Source organism: Myotis nattereri (assembly GCF_964212035.1).
Source record: "Myotis nattereri genome assembly, chromosome: 3".
Taxonomy (NCBI): domain Eukaryota; kingdom Metazoa; phylum Chordata; class Mammalia; order Chiroptera; family Vespertilionidae; genus Myotis; species Myotis nattereri.
In genome coordinates this window covers 213,321,014-213,343,703 of record NC_138077.1, presented here as the reverse complement: position 1 = coordinate 213,343,703, position 22,690 = coordinate 213,321,014, and the positions used below count along the sequence as shown (strand labels likewise).

The following is a 22,690-nucleotide window of genomic DNA, read 5'->3' as shown; positions in this document are numbered from 1 at the left end:
GCCCTGGGAAACGCCACTGACCAAAACCTGGGGGTGAAGCTGCCACAGCGGTGCCTGTAACTCAGCACCCTCAGTGCTCTCTGGTATATGAAAGATATCTCATTAAAGCTGGTACTGAAACAAAAGCTGCCACAAGTTGAAAACTCAAAAGGAAAGCAAGGGAACGCTTAGTACACAAGTCAGGAGTTGTGAAAAGGAGTTTTGGGGTGAGAAGACATTTTCCTTGTTGTGGCTTGGGATTCTACCAGCACCTTGCCGAACGCGCACGCGCGGGCTGCTGTAGATGCGGATTGCAGCGCACAGGGAGAGGACTCCCAGCCCAGCGAGGGAGGCAGTGGCATCAGCGTGGCTTATGACGTCCGGGGCACAGCCTTCCAGCATAATGACTAGAAGATGTTAGATGTTAAATTCTCTTCCTTGGGATCTAGAAGTGGGGTGGCCATTGTTTCTTACAATTTGTACCTGTGTAACTTTGAACTGCTATTAGGGAAGCCAGAGGGTAGTGATCTGTTTGTTAACAAGGTCTCCAAGTCTCCTGGCACATCTGGGAGGAAGTTTTGAAAATCAGTTAATGGAATGTTTTTGTCACTTTTTACTGTATATGTGTGTGTGTGTGTGTGTGTGTGTGTGTGTGTGTGTGTGTGTTTCTTACCCGAGGATATGTTTTTTGTTGATTTTTAGAGAGAAAGGGAGAGAGGACGGCGAGGGTGGGGGGTGGGAGGAGGAGAGGGAGAGGGAAATAGCGATGTGAGAGAGGAACCTTGATCAGTTTTCTCCTGTATGCGCCCTAACTGGGTTTTGAACCTGCAACCCTTTTGGTATATGGGATGACACTCCAACCACTGAGCCACCTGGCTGGGGCTTTACTGTATATATTTGATTTCAGAATTTGAACTAAGATTTCTTTGTATTTAAAAGTGGATTTTACAGATGCATTAAAACGTTCATATCAAATCAGTTTTGATAATCTGAGAAATCAAAACATTCTCGTCATCTAAAGCTTACTAGAAGACGCCTGCATCTGCTTTCATTGACACGAGCCACTTTTCATGTGAGCGTTTCTTATGGCTCTTTTTCTTCTCTTGGTAATGAGGACACAATTGTCCAAATAAAGCGCCGCAGCTCTCCTGCCTGGGGCTGTGGCTGTACCATGGTTAGGAAAAGGATGTGAAGGTTTTTACAAAAGTGAAAAGCAGAGCGTCTCGTACCAGATGTCTGCAAAGACTGGAAGTATTCTTACTGTAGTTGTGTAGACTGTTAGCTTCTTTAGGTGTAGAACATAAATAGCATGTTTTTTTTGAGTGAGGTGATTACTGTACTTAACTAACAGGAGCCCCCAAATCCTTATTTCCACATGGGTTAGATTTATAATATAAAGCCTCATCAGTATTAACTTACAGTGCCTCTGATCTATAAAACTTCAGAGATACATTGGTTATAGAATAAGGTTCTGAGGGTTTTATGATTGAGTCAAATGTCACTCTTTATAGTTTTCCATTAAGAAATACATTTTTTGATAATTTTTATAAACCAGTTGTTAACTAAGCATTGTTAATCTCTTTGTTCAGTAGCCGTTTTGAATGCCTACTGTGTGCCCCAAGCCCTGAGGTAGGCCTGGCCATTGGAAGTCAATAGAAGGGGGCCGCAGTCACGCAGGGAAGACAGACAAAGCATAATTTCAGTGTGGTTCTGTAAGGGATACAGTGAAGTGTGTATGTACGAGAGAAACCTGATGCGTGTGAGTGGTGGATGTGTTCTAAAACAGGACACTAAAGTTGTATTTTGAAGATGACTGGGCGTTTGCGAGGCAGAGAGAGTCAGCAAGAAAACTTTCCGGCTGAAGAGACTGCTGTGCCGAAGGCTAGAAGGCAGGAATTTGACTCACCCAGGTACTTAGGTGTGGCCGGCTCAGGACTCCAGGGCAGAGATGGAGGAGTTAATGTTGGAGAGAGAGACAGCAGCCAGAGCACAGAGAGCCGTACAGGCTATGCTGGATTTACATTTTTACCCCCTAAGCCATGAGGATCAATTGAAATATTTTAATCAGAAAAGCGAAATGATCAGATTTTCATTTTACACAGTCACTCTGTGGGCAGTTCAGGGAATGGTTTGGAGGGAAGCTGGAAATCTGGTGGAATTCAAACCAGAGGTGATAATAACCCGTTTTTAGGCACTGCTGGTAGAGAAGCAGCTGAGCAGAGATCTAAAATCAGTAGGATTTATCGTGGCCTCTGACATGTGCTGGCGAAGGAGAGAAGTTAGCACTTCCAGCTCGAATGATAGTGATACTGTAGATAATAACATACAGAAAGAAGAGCAGTTTCAGGCGACATTGAATTCCTGTTTGTATAGTTGAGCTTGGAGCACCAGTGGAACATCTAGATAGAGATCCCAGAGGCAATTGGATGCAGATTTGGGAGCTCCAGAGACTTCGAAGAGGCTGCAGTGCAGGTGAAATTTCCCAAGGAGAGTAGGGAGAATGAGAAACAGGAGAGCGTCTAGGAGTAAACTGTTTGGAAAATGAGAGAGGATGAGAATCGAAGGGAATTGGACAGGAAGGAGACTCAGAGGGAGTAATTGGCGAGAAAGAGAACTGGGTAGTGGGTTACAGAAACCTAGGGAGGGCGCGTGGAAAGGAGAATGGGCGCAGGGACCCGCAGTGCTAGATTGCAAATTAAATAAATATTAAGAAAACTATCAATTTCTGTGTGATTAAGGTACTAGGAGGAAATGGAGGGTTATTTACTTAAAGGGATTTGGGACAATTGTCTTACCAATTAAAAAAATAAGCTTAGGTCGCTATCTCATACTTTATATATAAAAAATCTAGACATTAAGTGTAAAAAGAAATATAATACTAGAAGGAATACGAGTCCATATTTGCATGGTGCTCAGTGTTTTTATCATGACACCAAAATTAGAAAGGAAAAGGCTGGTAAATTGAACTGTACATAAGTTTACCATTCCTATGTGATAAAAATACCATAAAATGTAAATGACATATTGCGAGAAGTATTTGCCACATATTTGACAGACAAAGGTTTAATATCCTTAATATATAGAAGGTCTGTCAATAAAAATGAGTAACTAGAGATCTCTGGTTAAGCAATGATGAGTAACTGGGTAAGCAGTTATTCACTGAAGATGTAATTTTCTCTACCAACATTTTTATAAAATAACAAAAGGAATCAAAAGGTATAAACCTATAAAAATAGAAAATAATGGAGTGGGGAAAACTTTTGTAGACTAAGCAGTTGGACCCTCTTTCCTGCAAGTAGAAAAGCTGGACAAAATTTAAAACAAAGTTTTTTGTGCAGGTAATTGAGAGCTAGCAAAACAGTGAAGCATTGTGGGGCCAACAACAGGGAAGCTCATGGAAGTGAGAGCAGATTTGCAGATCTGCTGATTCAAGAAGAGGCAGGCAAATGAGAAGCTGGGAAGCTGAACAGAGGTTTTGATGGACTCGAGGGGCTGGAGGGTACAGGACAACTGCAGTTGGTATAGGTCGGGGAGGAGGGACCGTGGGAAGCTTCTTCAGCTCCGAGTAGAATCCCAAAGGCCTCTATCCTAGACTAGTGGCCGCTCCCAGTGCAGCTGCAGGTGCATCTCTCAGTCCTTGATTGGATGCAGGTGACATGGACAGAAGCAGTGGGAATACTTTCTGGAAGAACGTTTCTCTTAGGAAGTGACATTTTTATGACACGAGGAATGAGGCGTGAGCTTGATGAGATCAGTCATCGTGGGAAAAGTGTTCTGGGCAGAGGAGGCTTGTGGGAAGGCTTTTCAGTGGAGAGGAGCTCGGAGCATCTGAAGAAGCGAGGGCAGGGTAAGGTAGAGAGGCAGGAGAAGTGCGCACTCCAGCATTTCTGCGGCTTCTCGAAGGGAGTGGAGGACTGGGGAGGGTCTGGGTTGGAAGCATTATGTTTTGCTTCACAGATGGGGAATGTATGAGCAGCTCTGTTGGGAGGGGGAGCCATAGAGGGAAGGCAGATATTTGATTGTCTCTGTGGGAGTTGTCCACGTTTGTGGAATACAGAAGACATAGGGAGCATCCCTGTCTACAGGGGGCTTATGTTCTAAAGGGGAGACTGAAAAGAAATACAATAAGGTGATAAGTGCACTGTGAACAAGAAAATAGAACCTGTTAATGGAGAGGTATTGAGCTGAGGTGGGTGGGCAGTGGGGTAGTGGGATGTAGTTAAAGTGGTATATTGGTGTATTTGCTGCCACTAGAACAGCCGTGGGCAAACTACGGCCCGCGGGCCAGATCCGACCCGTTTGAAATGAATAAAACTAAAAAAAAAAAAAAAGACCATACCCTTTTATGTAATGATGTTTACTTTGAATTTATATTAGTTCACACAAACACTCCATCCATGCTTTTGTTCCGGCCCTCCGGTCCAGTTTAAGAACCCATTGTGGCCCTCGAGTCAAAAAGTTTGCCCACCCCTGCACTAGAATGTGAGACCCAGAGAGTTTTGTTTTATTCACTGCTACATCCCCAGAGTTTGGAATGATGCCTGGCAATAGAAGGTGCTCAATAAATCACTGTTGTGTGGATGGATTAGTGGTTCAGGATCCCAGGGATGGAATGAGTTGTGGAATGCCAAGTGTATTGGGAAAACTCTGTTCTTCTCCTGTGTGTTTCCTTTCCTTCCCCCCCACCCCCACACTCACACTTCTCATACCAGATGTGAGTCCTTTTCCCCCACCAAGGATTTCTCCGCCACACCAGCTGGGTGTCCGACTACTCAATTCTGACACAGTCTACCTGGAGAGTGTCAAATCCCTGGAGGGCTCAGTCCCACAAGACCACACTGCCTCCTCTCCTCTTGTAGAGGCCAGTCACAAGGCCAGCTTGTCACCTGTGCTTCTGAGCCATTGGCTATAAATCTGAGGTTCCCACAGCCCCCTCGTTGGGTTGGATTAATTTTTTTAGAGTGCTCACAGGACTCAGAGAAACACTTATGCTACCAGCTTATTAAAGGATATGATAAAGGATATGATGAAGATACACAGGGTGAGGTATGGTAGGGTTCCCAGCGCAGGAACTTCTGTTCCATGGTGTTGACACAAGGTGTTGAGGTGTGTCACCTTCCCTGTGCGGATGTGCTCACCAACCTGGGAGCTCCCCAAATCCTGTACTATTGGAGTTTTGCGGAGGCTTTCTCATGACCAATGAACAACTCCCTTTCTAGCCCCTCTCCCCTCTATGGCGAATGGGAGGCAGGCTGAAAATGCCAATGTTCACATCATAGCTTGGTCTTTCCAGTAACCAGCTGCCATCAAGGAGCGCACCTAGAGTCACCGCGTTAGAACAAAAGATGCTACCAGAACTCTCAGTGCTTAGGAATTCACAAGGGTTTTAGGAGCCTGTGTCAGGAACAGGGGTCAGAGACCAAACGTTTTAACAAAAGATGCTCTTGCTGGGTCGGTGTGGCCCAGCGGTTGAGCATCGACCTATGAACCAGGAGGTCACGGTTTGATTCCTGGTCAGGGCACATGCCTGAGTTGTGGGCTCGATCCTCAGTAGGGGGCGTGCAGGAGGAGCCAATCAATGATTCTCATCATTGATGTTTCTATCTCTTTCCCTCTCCCTTCCTCTCTCTGAAATCAATAAAGATATATTAAAAAAATAACCATGAATTAATAACAAAAAATAACCTGTTATTTAAAAAATAAGAAAGAAGAAGATGCTCTTATTTGGGAAATTACAAGGGTTTCAGGAGCTCTCTGACAGGAACCTGTGCTGGAGACCGTTATGTATTTTCTGTGATCTCACACTGAGGAATCAAAACAGCATCAGTCGTGGATGAAGACATATTGTAGGGAGGGTCTGCATATTGTAGGGATATTAGTACCGATATCCCCAATTCAGAGTTTAATTATATTTGTTTTTAAAGGATTTAACTATTCAATTATATTTTGAATTCTTTGAGTTAGCTTAGTTTCATGGCATTAGTTTCGTCCACTGTGTATTTCTCAGCTGTATTAGTATAATTTACAGATCTACTTATCCTTCAGGGCATTGCCCAATTGAGAAGGGACTGTTTTTAGTAATTTTAAAATCAAATTAGGATGATATATATTGAAGTTCTTTTACAGCCTGTCTTGCTTTAAACACTATATTGTCTGAATGTAATGGAGGAGGAGGAGGTGGAGGTGGTGGAGGTGTGATGGTGGAGATGTTGGTGGAGATGGAGGTGGTGATGGTGGTGGTGGAGGTTGTGATGGTGGAGGTGGTAGTGGTGGTGGTGGTGATGGTGGTGGAGGAGGGGTGGTTGTTTTATGGCAATTAAACCAGTTTAGCTAGAGCTCAACTGCAGTACTTATGTATTAAGCTTAAAGTTATAGTCCTTGCAGTTACTCTTCTGATCTGTTAATTGGGCGGATCCTATGGTGTTTCATGTGGCCATTGCTAAGTTTAGCCTCATGAAGATCCTGTTTGCTTGAAATCGTATAAGTGCTTCGGTTTAAGTTCTGCATGAAGAAGATTGTCTTTTCTTTGCTGGGTCTCCAGGGCCATCTAAAACTTTGTCATAGCTCAAGACCTAACTTTTTATGACTGCTAAGTTAGTGCCTTCCTTTCTCGAAAATAATTTCATACAGGTGTTGTAAGACCATACAGTCATACCTGGAAGTTCGCTTATATTTGAAGAACTTTACCTATTAACAAGGAAAAGGGGAGCATTCAAAATCATCTATGTCCATTTGCCATAGGTAACTACTCTCTCCCATAGAAATTGCTTTATTATGTTTTTTTGTAGAAAGGTGTATAAACATATATTTAGTTATAAAAGTAATAAATGGTCATTGGAAAAATGCTAATAAGACAGGAGTGTAGAGATTAAAATTGAAAACTTTTTCTTAAAATTGTTCACCCTAGGTGCTCATCAGAGTGTAAACATTTGTCACATGTCCGCTAGGGAGGGTGCACTAGCTTGTACTCTCAGTAGCGGAATATGAGTGTCCATTTCCCCAGACCCCGACTGACACTAGGTATTATCAATTTTTTAAGTCTTAACCCATTAGGTGAAAAAATGATGTCTCCTTTAATTTGCATTTTTTGTATGCTCCTGAAATTTAGCATGTTTGGGCCACTTGTGTTACTATATTGAATTGTCTATTCATTCTTTTGCTCTTTTTCTAGTAAGTTCTTCATCCTTTTTCTTTCTGATTTCTATGTGTTTTTCTTTTTTTTTAAAAAAATGTATGTATTATTTTTTTTTCTGCCTAGTCCACCTGTATTTTAGTCTTAATTTTCTTTAATGTGCTCCTGGCAGACCCTGTGGGTCATGCAGTCAAACTTGGAATTATTCTGGCCTTGATGGCATACCTAAGAAAGTTTTCACCCATTTATTAAGTATTCTCCCTACATTTTCTTTTATTTTTTAGAAAAAATATATTTTTATTGATTTCAGAGACGAAGGGAGAGGGAGAGAGGGATAGAATCATCAATGAGAGAGAATCATTGATCGGCTGCCTCCTGCACACCCTCTACTGGGGATCAAGCCCGTAACCCGGGCATGTGCCCTGACCGGGAATCCAGCCGTGATCTGACTGACGCTCAGCCACTGAGCCATACTGGTTGGGCTACATTTTCTTTTGTTTTGAATTTTTATCCTTAGATGTTCAGTACAGATAAACATTTTTATGTATGGGCAGGGTGAGGTAGAGCTCTGACCCCCTTCCCCCCAGATGCTTATTATGAGTCGTTTATTCTTTTCTGCTGATTTGAAATTTTGCCTTTACCTTGTGGTTTATCTGGATGTTCTCTGTTCATGGCTCTGTTTATTCTTGGCCTGCTCAGTACCACATTGTTTTTCCTCTTTCCTTATGCACTGATTTAATTTTTGTCAGTCTAATGTATTGTGAAGAAAAATTGTTGTTCCTTTTCTGTTCCTAAAGATCTATCAAAACTGGAGGGTAGTGGAGCGCCATTTGTTTCTCTGAGTGGCCTGTTACTAGTTTTTATCAGTTGGGATCACATTCTTTTTTTCTTTTGGCAGCAGAAGTCGTGGGTTGATGAAGAAAACTAATGAAAGCAACTTTTCTTACACCTGGAAATCAAATTGGCCTAATCTCCAATCGTCCTTCTGTAGTCATCGCTTCCCAGCCTTTCTCATGTCTTAGGACACATCACACGTAAAAATATTTCTAGTGCACACAGGGCTAGTGGGTGTGGTCAGAGAGCACTGGTGGCGGCTGGGTGGCTTGGCCCCTTTGCACAGCACCACGGATGAGCACCTGTGACACGTATGTGTCACCCAGCTTTGGGAGCGTCTGGGAAGCGCTGGGCTGGTGGAAGCTCCCCGCCTGAGCTCTTTCCATTATAGGGCATCAGAGCTTGGTATGGAGTTCACCTTTTGGGAGCTAGAGTTCTTTTTTCTTTTAAATTTTATAATTGTGGTAAAATATACATAGCATAAATTTACCACTTTAACCATTTTAGGTATACAGTTCTTTGATACTAAATAAATTCATATTGTTGACATCCTGTACTCTTTTCATCTTGCTAAAGGGACACTCTGTCCTCGTTAAACACTCACACCTTGTCGCCCCCCCCCCCCCCCCCCCCCGGCCCTGGCAACCTGCATTCTCCTTTCTGTCTCTCTGCATTTTACTACTCTGAGCACCTCATATAAGTAGCATCATGCTGGTATTCATCCTAATAGGACTGACTTATGTCATGTAGCATAATGTCCTCAAGGTTCATCCACATTGTAGCACATGTTAGAATCTCCTTCCCTTGAAAGGCGGAATACCATTTCATCAGGTACATACTACACTTTGCTTAGCCATCATCCATCCATGGACACTTGGGTTGTTTGTACCTTGGGCCTTGTGAATAATGTTGCTGTGTACATGGTTGTACAAATCCGAGAGCCAGGTTTCTTGTAAGAGTTATTTCCCCCCCAGTTCCTCATCTCTTAAACACTCCGCTCCAAATTTAGCTTCCTTTATTCTGTTGAAACTTCTTTCTTGGCTCATCGGGGATCTCAGGGTTGTTAAATATAAGGAGAATTTTTCAGTGTTTATTTTATTTGCTTTTTCAACCGTATTTAAGCAAGTGGACCATGGCTTTCCCCTTGGCCTGGCCGGTCTTTCTCCCAGCGCCGTATGTTGCTTCTTAATCTCCTCTCCCCGCACCTCAAGGTAGAATTTCATCAGAGCCTGAGACTAGACCTCCTGTGTGACTGCCCTGTGGGTATTTCTCGGGAATCAGACTGAGGCGCTTCACTTCCTGCTATCCATTCTTTCTCTAGAAACTACTGCCATAGTTTTGCCTGCTGAGGCTTCTAAATTCATGTTTGCAGCTGAGCTCTCTGCCAGACTCCAACCCAGAGCTGCCTGCCTGGGCCTGACCGGCTGCTCCTCTCAGCGGGTCTGAAATAGAATTACCGTCTTCCTCTCTGTGTCCGCGTCTCAGTAAAGGGCACCTCCCAGGTGTGCCGGTTAGTGTTAAACTTGACACTTAAAATACTTGTAGATTCACAAGAAAGTTGCTAGAATGTCGCAGAGAGTTCTGGTGTTCCCTGTACCCGGACATTACTGTGGTGCATTTATCCTATCCAGTCAGCCGGTATTGATGCGGCATTATAAACTAAACACACGCTAGTTGGATTTTCTCAGTTTCCCCGCGTGTCCTTTTCCGTTCCAGGACCCCTTCCAGGATGTCACAGCCACTTAGTCCCGCGGCTCCGTAGACCGCTCCGGGTGAGGCATTGCCGAGACTGGCCTTGCTTTTGTTGACCGTGACCAATGAGTTGTTTCGTATGATGCCCTTCACTCGGGGGTTTGTGCTGCTTCCTTCGGATTTAGGCTGGAGGCACGGGGTTGGGGAAGGAAGACCCCAGGGCGCAGCGCCTTTCTCCTCACTCGCATCAGCCTGACATGGCCTCGATGTTACCGCGAAGCCCTGGCCGGTGGGGGTTGTCAGGGTCCTGCGCAGAGTTGCTATTTCCCCCCTCAGCGGTCATTTTGGACCCCTCCCAGCCCCTTCTTCTACTCCATATGAATCCAAACCTATAGGTATTCCCAAATAACCTCTTTACAGCCACCGCTCCAGTCCACGCCAGACTGCTCTGAGGGATCTCCTGACTCCTGTCCCTGCTCTACCCTCGTCCCCTCCCAGCCCTGTCTCCACTCAGATGCCAGAGTGGTCTTGCAAAGATGCCAGTTGGATTTTGGTTCCCTTTTTCCCGAACCTTTGAAGGATTTCCTGTTGTGCTTGCAGTCATGCCCACACTCCAGCCTCCTGCCCAGCCCCTCTCCCCTGGTGCTCTGTTCCAGCCACTGCCCCCCCCCCCCCCCCCAGTCCTTCTGCGTGCTCAGGTCCACACCGCCATGTTCCTTTACTTGCCATTTCTTCTGCTTAAAGATGGTCACCCTCCAGCTTGTCACCCTTCACACCTCAGCTGAAGGGTATTTCCTGGGGAAATTTCCTGCCCGGCAGCGGCGGGAGGTCCCTGGCTGTGAGTTCCCATAGTATTGAGCGCTTCTCCTTCGCTGTGTTCACGGGCCTGACTGACCTGCCCATGTCTGAATTCTTGCCTCCATGGCTCAGACAGACGAGCAGCCTGGCACCCGGTCCAGAGTCTGTCCAGAGTCCAGTGCTCAGTAAATGCTTGTTGATGAATGAATTTAGTGAGTAGCACTGCAGAATGGAGAACAATTATTCTTCCTTTTTTTGCATACAAATATGCAAATAAGTCCTTGACTCTATTTCTATTATTTCACTGATTTAAATCCCACATGTATCCTTTTAAGTATATCGTGTCGGTGCTGTAATAGGTGCAGCAGTGGGTCTAGAAGTGTGAGTCATTCCTGAGGACCTACCTGCCCGTCCCCCACCGCTCGCTGGGAGCTCCGTGGGCGGCCCTGTTCGGAGCGGGGAGACAGACTGCCAGGCGGTGGACTGTCTGCCGTTCCCTTCAGGGCCGGGGTGGGGTCTGAACAGATCCGGCTTGAATTCTAGCTCTGCTGCTTTTGAAGATGTGTGTCTTGAACTGAACCTTTGCCCATCTGTAAACATGGGGAGAGCAGCATCCCTCTTGTAAACCTTGGGAAGAATCAAGTAAGAAAAAGAATGCGAGGTGATCATCATCACAGTCACTGTAACCAGCGCTAATGGTTATGGCTTTTTAGGTCCTAAGCACCATGCCCGGCAATTTCCATCCTTATTTTCACTGATTCTATCAGCAGCCCTGTGAGCTAGGGATGTTATTATCTTCATGTGATAAACGAAGAAAGTGAGACTTAGTTAAAAAATGAAATAATTTGCCCAGTGTCATGGAATTGGAAGCGGTAGAGCTAACACTGGAACCCAGAATCGCTTGGGGTGACTTTAAAAGCCCAGAAAGGACGCCACATTCCTTGTATAGCCACCCTGCCCTGTCACTATAGCTTTATTATTTTGAGTTTTAAAGACTTTTTAGGCATGTATTGGCATTTAAAAAAACTTAATAGTCTTGAGAGGGAGGACCACTGACAGCTGTTTGCAGCTGGAATTTGTTTCTTACTTTACACCTTTGCAGCCTGCCAGCTGTGATTGGCGCCTGAAGGAGGCAGGTTGTGTGTGGGGACCAGGGAATCGGTTGGGACCCACCGTCGCAGTTGTTCTTAAAGTGAGAATTGTGGACTCTTCTGGGGGTTTTACTGAAAATGCATATTGTTCAGCTCCCCCCCCCTTTTAAAATTTATTGTTGAAAGTATTACATATGTACCCCCCCAATTGACCCCTTCTAGTCCATCCCCGCTCCCCACCCCAGGCCTTCAATCACCCTATTGTTTGTGTCCATGGGTTATGCATGTACGCATACAAGTTCTTTTGTTGATTTCTTCCCACTCACCCACCCACCCACCCACCCCTGCCTTCCCTCTGAGATTTGACAGTCTGTTCTGTGCTTCCATGTCTCTGGATCTGTTTTGTTCATCAGTTTATTTTGTTCATTAGATTCCACATATGAGTGAGATTATGTGATACTTGACTTTACTCTGGCTGGCTTATTTTGCCTAGCATAATACTCTTCAAGTCCCTCCATGTTGTCTCAAAGGGTGAGAGATCCTTCTTTTTTACTGCTGCACAGTATTCCATGGTGAAAATATACCACAGCTTCTTTATCCACTCATCTGCTGATGGGCACTTGGACTGTTTCCAGATCTTAGCTATTGTAAATTGCACTGCTGTGAACATAAGGGTGCATACATTCTTTTGATTGGTGTTTCAGGTTTCTTAGGATATATTTCTAGAAGTGGGATCACTGAGTCAAATGGCAGATCCATATTTAATTTTTTGAGGAAACTCCATACTGTTTTCCATAAGAGCTGTAGCATTCTGCATGCCCACCAGCAGTGTACTAGGGTTTCCTTTTCTCCACATCCTCGCCAGCACTTGTCATTTGTTAATGGTAGCCATTCTGACAGGTGTGAGGTGATCCCTCTTTGTCGTTTTAATTTGCATCTCTCTGATGATCAGTGACTTTGAGCATTTTTTCATGTGTCTCTTGGCCATCTGCATGTTCACTTTGGGGAAGTGTCTATTTAGGTCCTTTGCCTATTTTTTATATTAACGAGGACGGCGCGGGGCCTTTGCCTATTTTTTAAATTGGATAGTTTGTCTTCCTTTTGTTAAGTTGTATGAGTTCCCTACATATTTTGGAGATTAACATCCAAAATACATCCTTATCGGATGTATCATTGGCAGATATGCAGTGGGCTCTCTTGTTGTTTTGTTGATGGTTTCTTTTGCTGAGCAGAAGCTTTCTATGTTAATGTTGTCCCATTTATTTATTTTCTCCTTAGTTTCCATTGTCCTAGGACAGGGGTGGGCAACCCCTGGCACGCTTGCCAAACATGGCACGCCAGTAGCTTTTGCTGGCACGCGAAACCCTCTCTTATAATCTTCCATTTACATTTGTGAATCTTTGTTCTCGGTGATGAATTTTGTTAAGTCTCGTAATAGTAGTAGCCTGATGGAAGAAAGTAGTAGTTCGTGCATATCTCTGAAGGTCATGAAATATAAACCTGATGTAAAATCTCTGTCATTAGTGATGGAGCAGCAAAAGTCCCACTGATAATATCAAACAGAGTCATAAAGTTTTCTGTCGCACTATCAGTGTACATGTATACATTAAAAAAAATAAATGTATTTTCATCATCATAGACTGTGTTTTTGTCACTCAAATGAATTTTATTATTTCTTCAAGGTTCTTCACATATGTACACCTTAAGAGATACCAAGTAGGCATAACATGTTCTCAAAAAATTAGGGTTGGCACCCAGAAGAATTTTCAGTCAGAGATTTTGCTGGTTTTGGCACGCACTCACAAAAAGGTTGCCTACCCCTGTCCTAGGAGATGTATTGATAAACATATTGCTGTGAGAGAGTCTGGGATCTTAGTGCCTATGGTTTCTTCTTGGACTTTTATGATTTCACCTCTTACAGTTAAGTCCTTTACCCATTTTGAATTTGTTTTTGTGTATGGTGTAAGTTGGTGGTCTAGTTTCATTTTTTGGCATGCATCTGTCCAATTTTCCTAACATCATTTTTTGAAGAGACTATGTCTGCTCCAATGTATGCTTTGTCAAATATTGAGCATAGTGGCTCGGGTCGCTTTCTGGGTTCTCTGTTCTGTTGTATTGACCTGTATGTATGTATGATCTTATGCCAATACCAGGCTGTTTGTTTTTTTTAGTTTTTTTTTTTTTAATTGATTAAGTTATTACATATGTGTCCTTATCCCCACGTTACCCCCTATCCCCCCCCCCCTCATGCCCTCACCCCCCTGTTGTCTGTGTCTGCATATAAGTCCTTTGGTTGATCTCTCCGCCCCCCCCCCCCCCCCCTTCCCTCTGAGGTTTGATGGTCTGATGGATGCTTCTCTGTCTCTGGATCTGTTTTTGTTCATCAGTTTATGTTGTTCATTATACTCCACAAATGAGTGAGAACATGTATTTATCTTTCTCTGACTGGCTTATTTCACTTAGCATAATGTCCTCCAGTTCCATCCATGCTGTTGCAAATGGTAAGAACTCCTTCTTTTTTACCGCAGCGTGTATTCCATTGTGTAGATGTACCACAGGTTTCTGATCCACTCATCACTGATGGGCACTATCAGGCTGTTTGAGCACAGGGGCTTTTAGTATAACTTGATGTCTGGTATTATGATTCCTCCAACTTTGTTCTTCTTTCTCAAGATTGCTGCAGCTATTTGGGGTCTTTTTTGGTTCCATATACATTTTTGGAGTATTTGTTCTAGACTTGTGAAATATTCCATGGGTATTTTAATAGGGATTGCATTGAATCTGTAGATTCCTTTGTGTAATATGGACATTTTAATGATGTTGATTCTACCAATCCATGAACATGGTATTCTTCTACTTGTTTATATCTTCCTCTATCTCTTTTCTCAACGTCCTGTAGTTTTCAGAGTACAGGTATTTTACCTCCTTGGTTAAGTTTATTCCTAAATATCTTAATTTTTTTTTTTGTTTCAGTGGTAAATGGGATTGTTTTCTTAGTTTCTCTTTCTGAGAGTTTACTATTGGTGTATAAAAATGCTATGGATTTCTGGGTGTTAATTTTGTAGCCTGCTATGTTTCTGAATTCCTTTATTAAATCTAGTAGTGTTTTGGTAGAGTCTTTAGGGTTTTCTATGTACAATATCATATCATTTGCAAATAATGAAAGTTTTACTTCCTCCTTTTCAATTTGGATACTTTTTATGTTTTCTTCTTATCTGATCGTAGCGGCTAGGATTTCCAGTACTATCCTTATTAATAAAAGGCTAAATAGTCGTCACGCCCTCACGTGCGATGCCCTCATGCCATCACAAGATGGCTGTGCGCACAGTGAAGGCGGGCTTCCCGGGGTCCTGCACATGCGCCACCGGGGCGGGGACCCCGGCCAACCTTTTTGGGGCAATCCATCGAGGAGCCCTAGATGGGTGGGCGGGGCCTACCTCTTTGGGGTGATCGATCACAGGGCTCCTGCACTGTGAGAGGGCACAGGCCAGGCTGGGGGACCCCCCTCTCAAGTGCACGAATTTCGTGCACCAGGCCTCTAGTCCTATATAATAAAAGCCTAATATGCTAAGTGTCCAACCGTTCGACCAGTCGCTATGATGTGCACTGACCACCAGGGAGCTGCTGGGGTCCAACCCCAGCAGGTCCAGGGATCCCCAAAGGTGTGGACGGAGTCGGCGAAGAAGGAATGACACGGAGACAGCGTTCAGTTGATCAGCAGCCTTGCCAGGATCTCTAGCCAAAATCTCCAGCCAAGTTCTGTTCAGGATCTCCAGCGAAGTTCTGGTTAGCATCTCCAGCCAGGTTCTGTGTCCATGTTCTCTTGCTAGGTTCTCCAGCCAGGTTCTGTAGCCATGTTCCCTCGCTAGGTTCTCCAGCCAGGTTCTGTAGCTAGGTTCTGTCTCTAGGTTCTTCAGTCAGGTTCTCTCCAGGGAAGTTCTTCTGTCTCTAGGTTCTGTGTAGGTTCTGTGTCTAGGTTCTGTGTCCCATTGTCTTGTTACATCTGTATTTATACCAGTTGATTCCAATCCTATCAATCTCTATTCCAAAGGTTAGGGCGTTTCTTATCTCCATTCCAGGGAGTATAGATTATGTAGCTTAAGCATGATTGTTCATAGTTAAAGTGATTAATTACCCGCCTGGCACTTAGTTAAGGGGTTTTATTCCCTCCCTAACTTCAGGGGAAAATCCCTACCTGGGGAAACAACCTTTCTCAGAGAGGTGACCTTGGTTAAAACACATAGTGCCAAGAAGGTGAGCAAACATATTAAGAACAGTATGCCATATATGCCAGGTCCCTTGAAACAGCAAGGATGGACCGGCTCCCGGCAGGGAGCAGACGCTCCGACCAGTAGGTTAGCTTGCTGCTGGGGTCTGGCCGATCAGGACTGGGCGAGACAGGCCGGACATGCCCTGGAGCCCTCCCACGGTCCTTCCCCAGCCCCAATTGTGCACCGGTGGGGTCCTTCGGCCTGGCCTGCGCCCTCTCACAATCCGGGACCCCTCGGGGGGTGTTGGAGAGCTGGTTTTGGCCCGATCCCTGCAGGCCAGGCTGAGGGACCCCACTGGTGCACGAATCTGTGCACCGGGCCTCTAGTGTTGAATAAGAGTGGTGAAAGTGGATATCCCTGTCCTGTTCCTGTTCTTAGGGGATATGCTTTTAGATTTTTTCCTGAGTATGATATTGGCTGTAGGTTTGTTATATATGGCCTTTATTATGTTGAGGTATGGTCCCTCTATTCCTACTTTGCTGAGAATTTTTATCAAAAATGGGTGTTAGAGCCCTAGCTGGTTTGGTTCAGTGGATAGAGCATCGGCCTGCAGATTGAAGGGTCCTGGGTTCAATTCCAGTCAAGGGGCACACGCCCGGGTTGCGGGCTCAGTCCCCCGTAGGGGATGGGCAGGAGGCAGCCAATCAATGATTCTCTCTCATCAGTGATGTTTTTATCTCTCTCTCCCTCTCCCTTCCTCTCTGAAATCAATAAAAATATATTTTTAAAAAGTGGTTGTTGGATTTTGTTGAATGCTTTTTCTCTGCCTAGTGATATGATCATGTGATTTTTGTCTTTCAGTTTGCTTATGTGATGTGCCACGTTTATTGATTTGCGAATATTGTACCAGCCTTGCATCCCTGGAATAGATCCAACTTGGTCATGGTGTGTGATTTTTTTAATGTAATGCTGGATCCGATTTGCTAATATTTCGTTGAGGATTTTAGCATCTATGTTCATCAGGGATATTGGCCTGTAGTTCTCTTTCTTTGTAGTGTCTTAATCTGGCTTTGAAATTAGGATAATGCTGGCCTCATAGAAAGAGCTTGTAAGTGTTCCTTCCACTTGGATTTTTTGGAGTAAGTTGAGGAGTGGAGATGTTAGTTTTTCTTCAAATGTTTGGTAAAACTGCCCTGTGAAGCGCCTGGACCTGTTCAGCTCTTCTTTTGATGCACTAAACTGTACTCTTGCGGGGTAGGACTTGGAAAACTATTTTTACAAATGACCTGCCTTAAGTAGGGGTTCTTATTCCATCTGAAGTTTGAGAATCAATGAACCGAGGAAATGGGAAATGTAGGACTTTTAATGACTCTGACCAGTGCAGGAAGCCAGAGGAGCATTAAAATAAGCACTGGCGTGGGCCTCGGCGAGCGAGCTAGGAACAGCCAGCACAGAAAGAAAGGCAGCGTGGTGAGCGCGTCACTGGTGCTGTTTCTTACACATTTGTATGTGGAGGAACGTGGCATATATTCTGTTATTCCTTCTCCCTAGTGGGACAGTCCAGAAAGGAGTGGGGCATTGTCTGACAGAGTTGACACAATACAGACAAATCTGAGGGAGAAAAGGTGAGACTATTTGGTGAATTTACATGTCATTTGCAAAGCTAGGAGTGCCTCAGAAGCTGATTTCGAATAGTCTCTTCTTAGAAAAACTGTCAGATTGCCCTGCTTTCGATTTAGAAAATGTGATAATTTCATGTTTGTGGCTAATCTGAAGGTGATCAATATAAAATGTTTGAACTCTTTAGTATTTGCATATTATTTATTTCAAACAACGAGGATTCTTTTATGTCACCTAACAAGACCAGCGGCAGTGGTTCCAGAGGGGCCGGTGGGGCAGGGAAGGAGGCTCCTGCTGTCTCCCCGAGGCCTCCCCACTTTCCTCATGGGGCCACCGCAGTGGGCGGAGCCCTGCCTTGTGCCTGCCTCCCCATTCTGACACAGTCTTTTGAGGCACAATGGACATATAAGTGCACAGGCTTTAAGTGTAGGTTGATAAGTGCGCACAGGTATGCACCACACAGCCAGCACCTTCCCCCACAATGAGCGCTCTGCGGCCCCCTCCCCTCTTCGTCGTTTCATAAGAGCTTTGAAGCTTTTGGGGGAAATTTACTTTGTTGAGGATCAAGCACTAGCCGGAAAGGCATTTGATTTGTAGTTTTAGCTTTTGTTTTCTTTTTGAGGACCATAGTGGAAACAGTGTGATGATTGTAGGGATCGATTGCTGTATCATTTATAGAAAGTGTTAGGTTGTTAATAGCCATTTTGAGAAACAACTATCTTAGAACAGACGCTCTTTGAGCAGCTGACGTAGGATGTCTGTTTTTAGAGAGGCTGACACCTGGGGGGACGGCTCCTGTGGGGGAGGAGAGAGGGAGGGAGTTGCCCCCCCCCCTCCCCGCCTCCCCCGCACACGCAGGACTCCAACTTGAAAACCCAGTGCTTTGTCTTTTTTGTTTTAGTAGATGGTCTGTCCATGGTGCTGAGCAGCTAACACCACTGCTAACCTGGAAGAGGGTAGAAATACAGTCCCCACTTAACGGAAGGGTAGTCTGTGCTCCTGTGTGCTTTATTCTAGTGAGTTGAATGACACAGTGGTGATTTATTTATTTGTATTTATAGATTAAAAAAATTTTTTTTTGCTCCATCCCTGTGTAGAAAATTTTCATGCGTTTATTTGGGCCAAACTGACAATTGCCGGGAAGCAAAATCTCCTGAGAATGGCAATTTTGCACCTTATTTTATACATTAGAATAAAAGGAGAAGACGTAGGGCAAGCATGTCAAACTTGAAGGCTAACACGGGCCAAATAAATGAGGCATGCGGCCCACGGGCCACAAGTTTGACATGCTTAACATAGGGCAGTGATGGCGAACCTATGACACGTGTGTCAGAGGTGACACGCAAACTAATTTTCTTGGTTGATTTTTCTTTGTTAAATGGCATTTAAATATATAAAATAAATATCAAAAATATAAGTCTTTGTTTTACTATGGTTGCAAATAGCAACAAATTTCTATATGTGACACGGCACCAGAGTTAAGTTAGGGTTTTTCAAAATGCTGACACGCCGAGCTCAAAAGGTTCGCCATCACTGACGTAGGGGGTTACATGAAATCCCTTGGTGATAGATTAGGGAGGTGGGAGAACGCAAAGTGGGGAAACCTGGGATTAGATAAAAAGTAAAAAGAATAGATACATAGGTGGGTGCAGGATAGTTAGCTGTTAGCAATTAACACTACAAAAGTAACAGTGAGGGGTTTTGTGCTCTGAGGTCTGGAAATCGGAATTACCTTGACCTTCCAAAGGTATGTTATCGTAGATCCCAAAAGACAATAGACAAGGTCAGTTAAAGTAAAGATTGACCTTTGTCAGGAAGATACAGGCCTCGGACATGACTACACACCATGACTCACTTGTAGTAGTTGGGAGGTTTTCCTTTCAGACCATCCTGTGTGGTACTTGAGGCCTCTGAGTGTGTAAGGCCGCCATGCAGGTCTCCCCTGAGCTGGTCAGGTTTTAGTATGTGGCTTTTTCGTCCACACCTGTGGTAAGCGTTTGGCTGGGCAGTTCTCTTTTTAATCTTTGAAGACCCTCGCTGAGGTTAGTTTCTGCTGCAGAAAGCATTATGTTGTTGAGTTAATAGCCATTTTGTAAAGAATTAGTAAAATATCTGGGCTCAATTGTACTGGGTTTCTTCCACTGTCTCCTCGCTTCCTTGGCTCTCTGAATTTTCTTGGCTCTTTATTTCCACTTCTTTCTGCTTTTCTCATGTGTTTTGTTTAGAAACTAATATGTTTGAGGTGAAAATGGCAGCACTTCTGTCATGATTTAACCTTATTAGAAATGGTGTTCTTTGTTCTGTGTCTGTTAGTTGAGAAATGAACCAATTCTCTGTGCTTATAAATGCTCGCTGGTCCTCGGTGCCAAAAATGAATGAGCGCGGAGTACAGATCGAGTGTGTCGGGAACGCCCGTGTACAAGCTGTCCAGGCATCGAGGCCTCAGTGTGTTCTGACCTTTGCCAGAACTCTGGTGACTTGATGGTCTTGTGAAGTGACGCTCGGTGGGTTTCTCTCTTCAGTCACATGACACAGTGCGGCGGTACCGCCTTCCAGTGGTCGGCTGTGAGAGCGGGATGCTGGCTGTGCCCATCAGCTAAGGCAGTGGTGGCGAACCTTCTGAGCTCGGCCTGTCAGCATTTTGAAAAACCCTAACTTAACTCTGGTGCCGTGTCACCTACAGAAATTTGTTGGTATTTGCAACCATAGTAAAACAAAGGTTTATATTTTTGATATTTATTTTATATATTTAAATGCATTTAACAAAGAAAAATCAACCAAAAAAATGAGTTTGCGTGTCACCTCTGACACGGGTGTCATAGGTTCGCCATCACTGAGCTAAGGGCTGGGGGTGGTAGGATTCCTGCGCAGTGCCTGGGGCCTCTCGTGCAGGAGACGAGCCCGCTCTTCCCTGGATGTAAAGATGTCGGCTCTCCCAGGTAGGGATTTGGTCGGTTAAAGATGCCCCTCGGTCTGCATGCACAGGATTCATCGAGTCAGTCCCCGCGAGTCCCAGTGTGGCCTTTCTGAAGAAAAGGGGCTTCAGGAGAGAGAGGCGGGTCCTTTTGTCCATGAGGCACACTCTGGCTGGGCCCAGCAAGGGGCCAGGAGAACGTTGGTGTCAGAAAGCTGAGGCCAGTCCTTGGGAAAAGTACAAAGCTGCGCAGGCCCCACCGCCTCTGGAGTTGGGAGCAAAAGTGTCGCTGCACCAGATTGGAGGTCACGTGGGCAGCTGGGAGGCTGCGCCTGGGGAATGTGTGTGTCCAGGCACCTGCCCCGCAGAGGGCGCGGCTGCGGCTCCTGGCTGCGGTGAGGCAGGTGCCCCGGGGTGCGCTGCGCCAGGCCTCTCTTGCCTGAGGGCCTCTGATCCAGGGTCCTTGATGTGGGGACATCGTAAATCCCGGAAGCCTTTACCTTCCTCCAGCCCAAAGAGCAAAAATGTTGGCTCAAATCCTTCACAGATTTTTTAAAATTACTTAACCTTTGGGCTAACATACTTTTGTGAGTTGGTGAATTTTAGAAATGATTTAGAAGACTTTCGAAAAGCTTCTATGAGTACTTTACACTCTTGTTTTCAAGAGGAAATTACTTAATAAATACGTGTGTTTTGGTAATAAAAGGGGAGTTACATGGAGATATTGATCTGAATACTAGACTTTTTCTCATTTTTAATAGGAAATTTTTTAGTAAAACAAAATTTGACTAATGTTATATTGCCAGCTTCTTGCCTTTTCTTACAAAGATGCTGAAGTGGCCTGAATAACAATGCTACTAAAACACGCACGCATTGTTTTGATGGGGTATGGATTGCTTCTGTAGTGTGCAAACTGCTTGCATGCCTCCCAGCAACACATACACATGTGACAGACTTTATGGGAGATGCGCGTTCCAGAGAAATGAAATGCTGGTTTACTTCTCAGTAGCTATGGAACTTTAAAAAAATCATGTTTTTAGAAACGAGGCCTCGAGGCACTAACACACTTGTGTGGGGAAACTCTGCAAGTTATTTTTAACAAAACCTAATCACGGAAAGCAGAAAGCTGATGTTTAAGGAGTTTATTGACAGGCAAGACTTCGGAGATGTTTCGGATTGGGGTCTGGTATCTCAATAAAGTGAGTCGTAATCTTTTTGCTGGTGGCGGGTCTTGTCTTCAATTTGTAAAAAAACAAACAAACAAACAAAACAGAAAAAAGTGCAACATCTGTGAAACTCAGTAAAGGGAAGCGCGGTCGAATGAGGTCTGCCTGGATCTATTGATTTCCCTAAGCTGCCAGAAAGGATATCCTGTTCCTTTTAATAAAATCCGTCTGGGCACTTGTCAGTATTTAAATCTAGAAGTATTTTTGGAATTTGATTTTAACAAGGTAAACGCAAATGTTGGGCATTGTGGGATGAAACTGAACTAGAAGACTGGAGGAAGGGGTGGGACTTGAAGTGCTTTTCCGGTAGTTAGGCTCCCATTCACTCTCGTACTGGGGAGCTATTGTGCGCATCGCCTGCTCGCACCTGCTGCCCAGTAGGTACTGAGGAATCTGGGCTTGGGAGTCAGGGAATGTAGCCTCCAGTTCAGTTGTAGCGAGGAGACTAAAGGTGACTGTCCTCATGGCTGCGTCCATCTTATTTCCTAGTGAAATGGACATGGAAATTACTTAGTGTAACAATGGTTATGCCTGCTGTTGCCGCAAAGTTGTGTTTGTCACGATTTAGGTCAAGCATGTCAAACTCGCGGCCACTGGGCTGCAGGTTTGACATGCTTGATTTAGGTGGCAGCCGTATGTTGCAAAACAAAACCTTAGCTCTTTCTGTTCTTTTGGAAACAAACTATTTTAGTTTGTTAACGGGGAAGGTAAGTAATAACATCTGTTGAAGAAATTGAAGCCTAACCTGTCAGATACTTTCCCTTGTGAGAGGGGCCTCATGCCAAGCTGCTGCTAGCTCTGTCTAATTCCAGTAGAACTAGCACATTATTTTGCTTAAAATGTCTTTTCCCCTGTGCAGTGAGAGTTGATGTGAGAACAGATCTTAATAGATATAGTTACACAGTTTATTTTATCATGTATCACTTTATTGCTATCTTCTAGAACATTGTTATATTAAATGTTCCAATAATGGAAATTTTATGCAGCTACTTCAAATGAAACAAATTTGCAAAACTCAATTTTGGAACTCATTCCTTGAGGAGAGAGAAAAAAAACCTCACCATGCTGTGACCAAATTAGATTTCTCATTTGTTGGCAACTTGTCAAATACAGTCGTTTCCAGAAAACAGGGTGTGGGGGTCCATGGAAGTGTCAGTATTTCAGTCACTTACAATTGGGCTGATTATGGGTTT

The 22,690-nt window shown here is 44.4% G+C and overlaps 1 protein-coding gene across 12 annotated transcripts in view; it reads left to right on the top strand.

Moving 5' to 3' along the window:
• The window catches only part of CAMTA1 (calmodulin binding transcription activator 1), a 675,715-nt gene that overhangs the window by 54,194 nt on the left and 598,831 nt on the right, over positions 1–22,690 (top strand). The gene's annotated exons all lie outside the window — the stretch shown is intronic.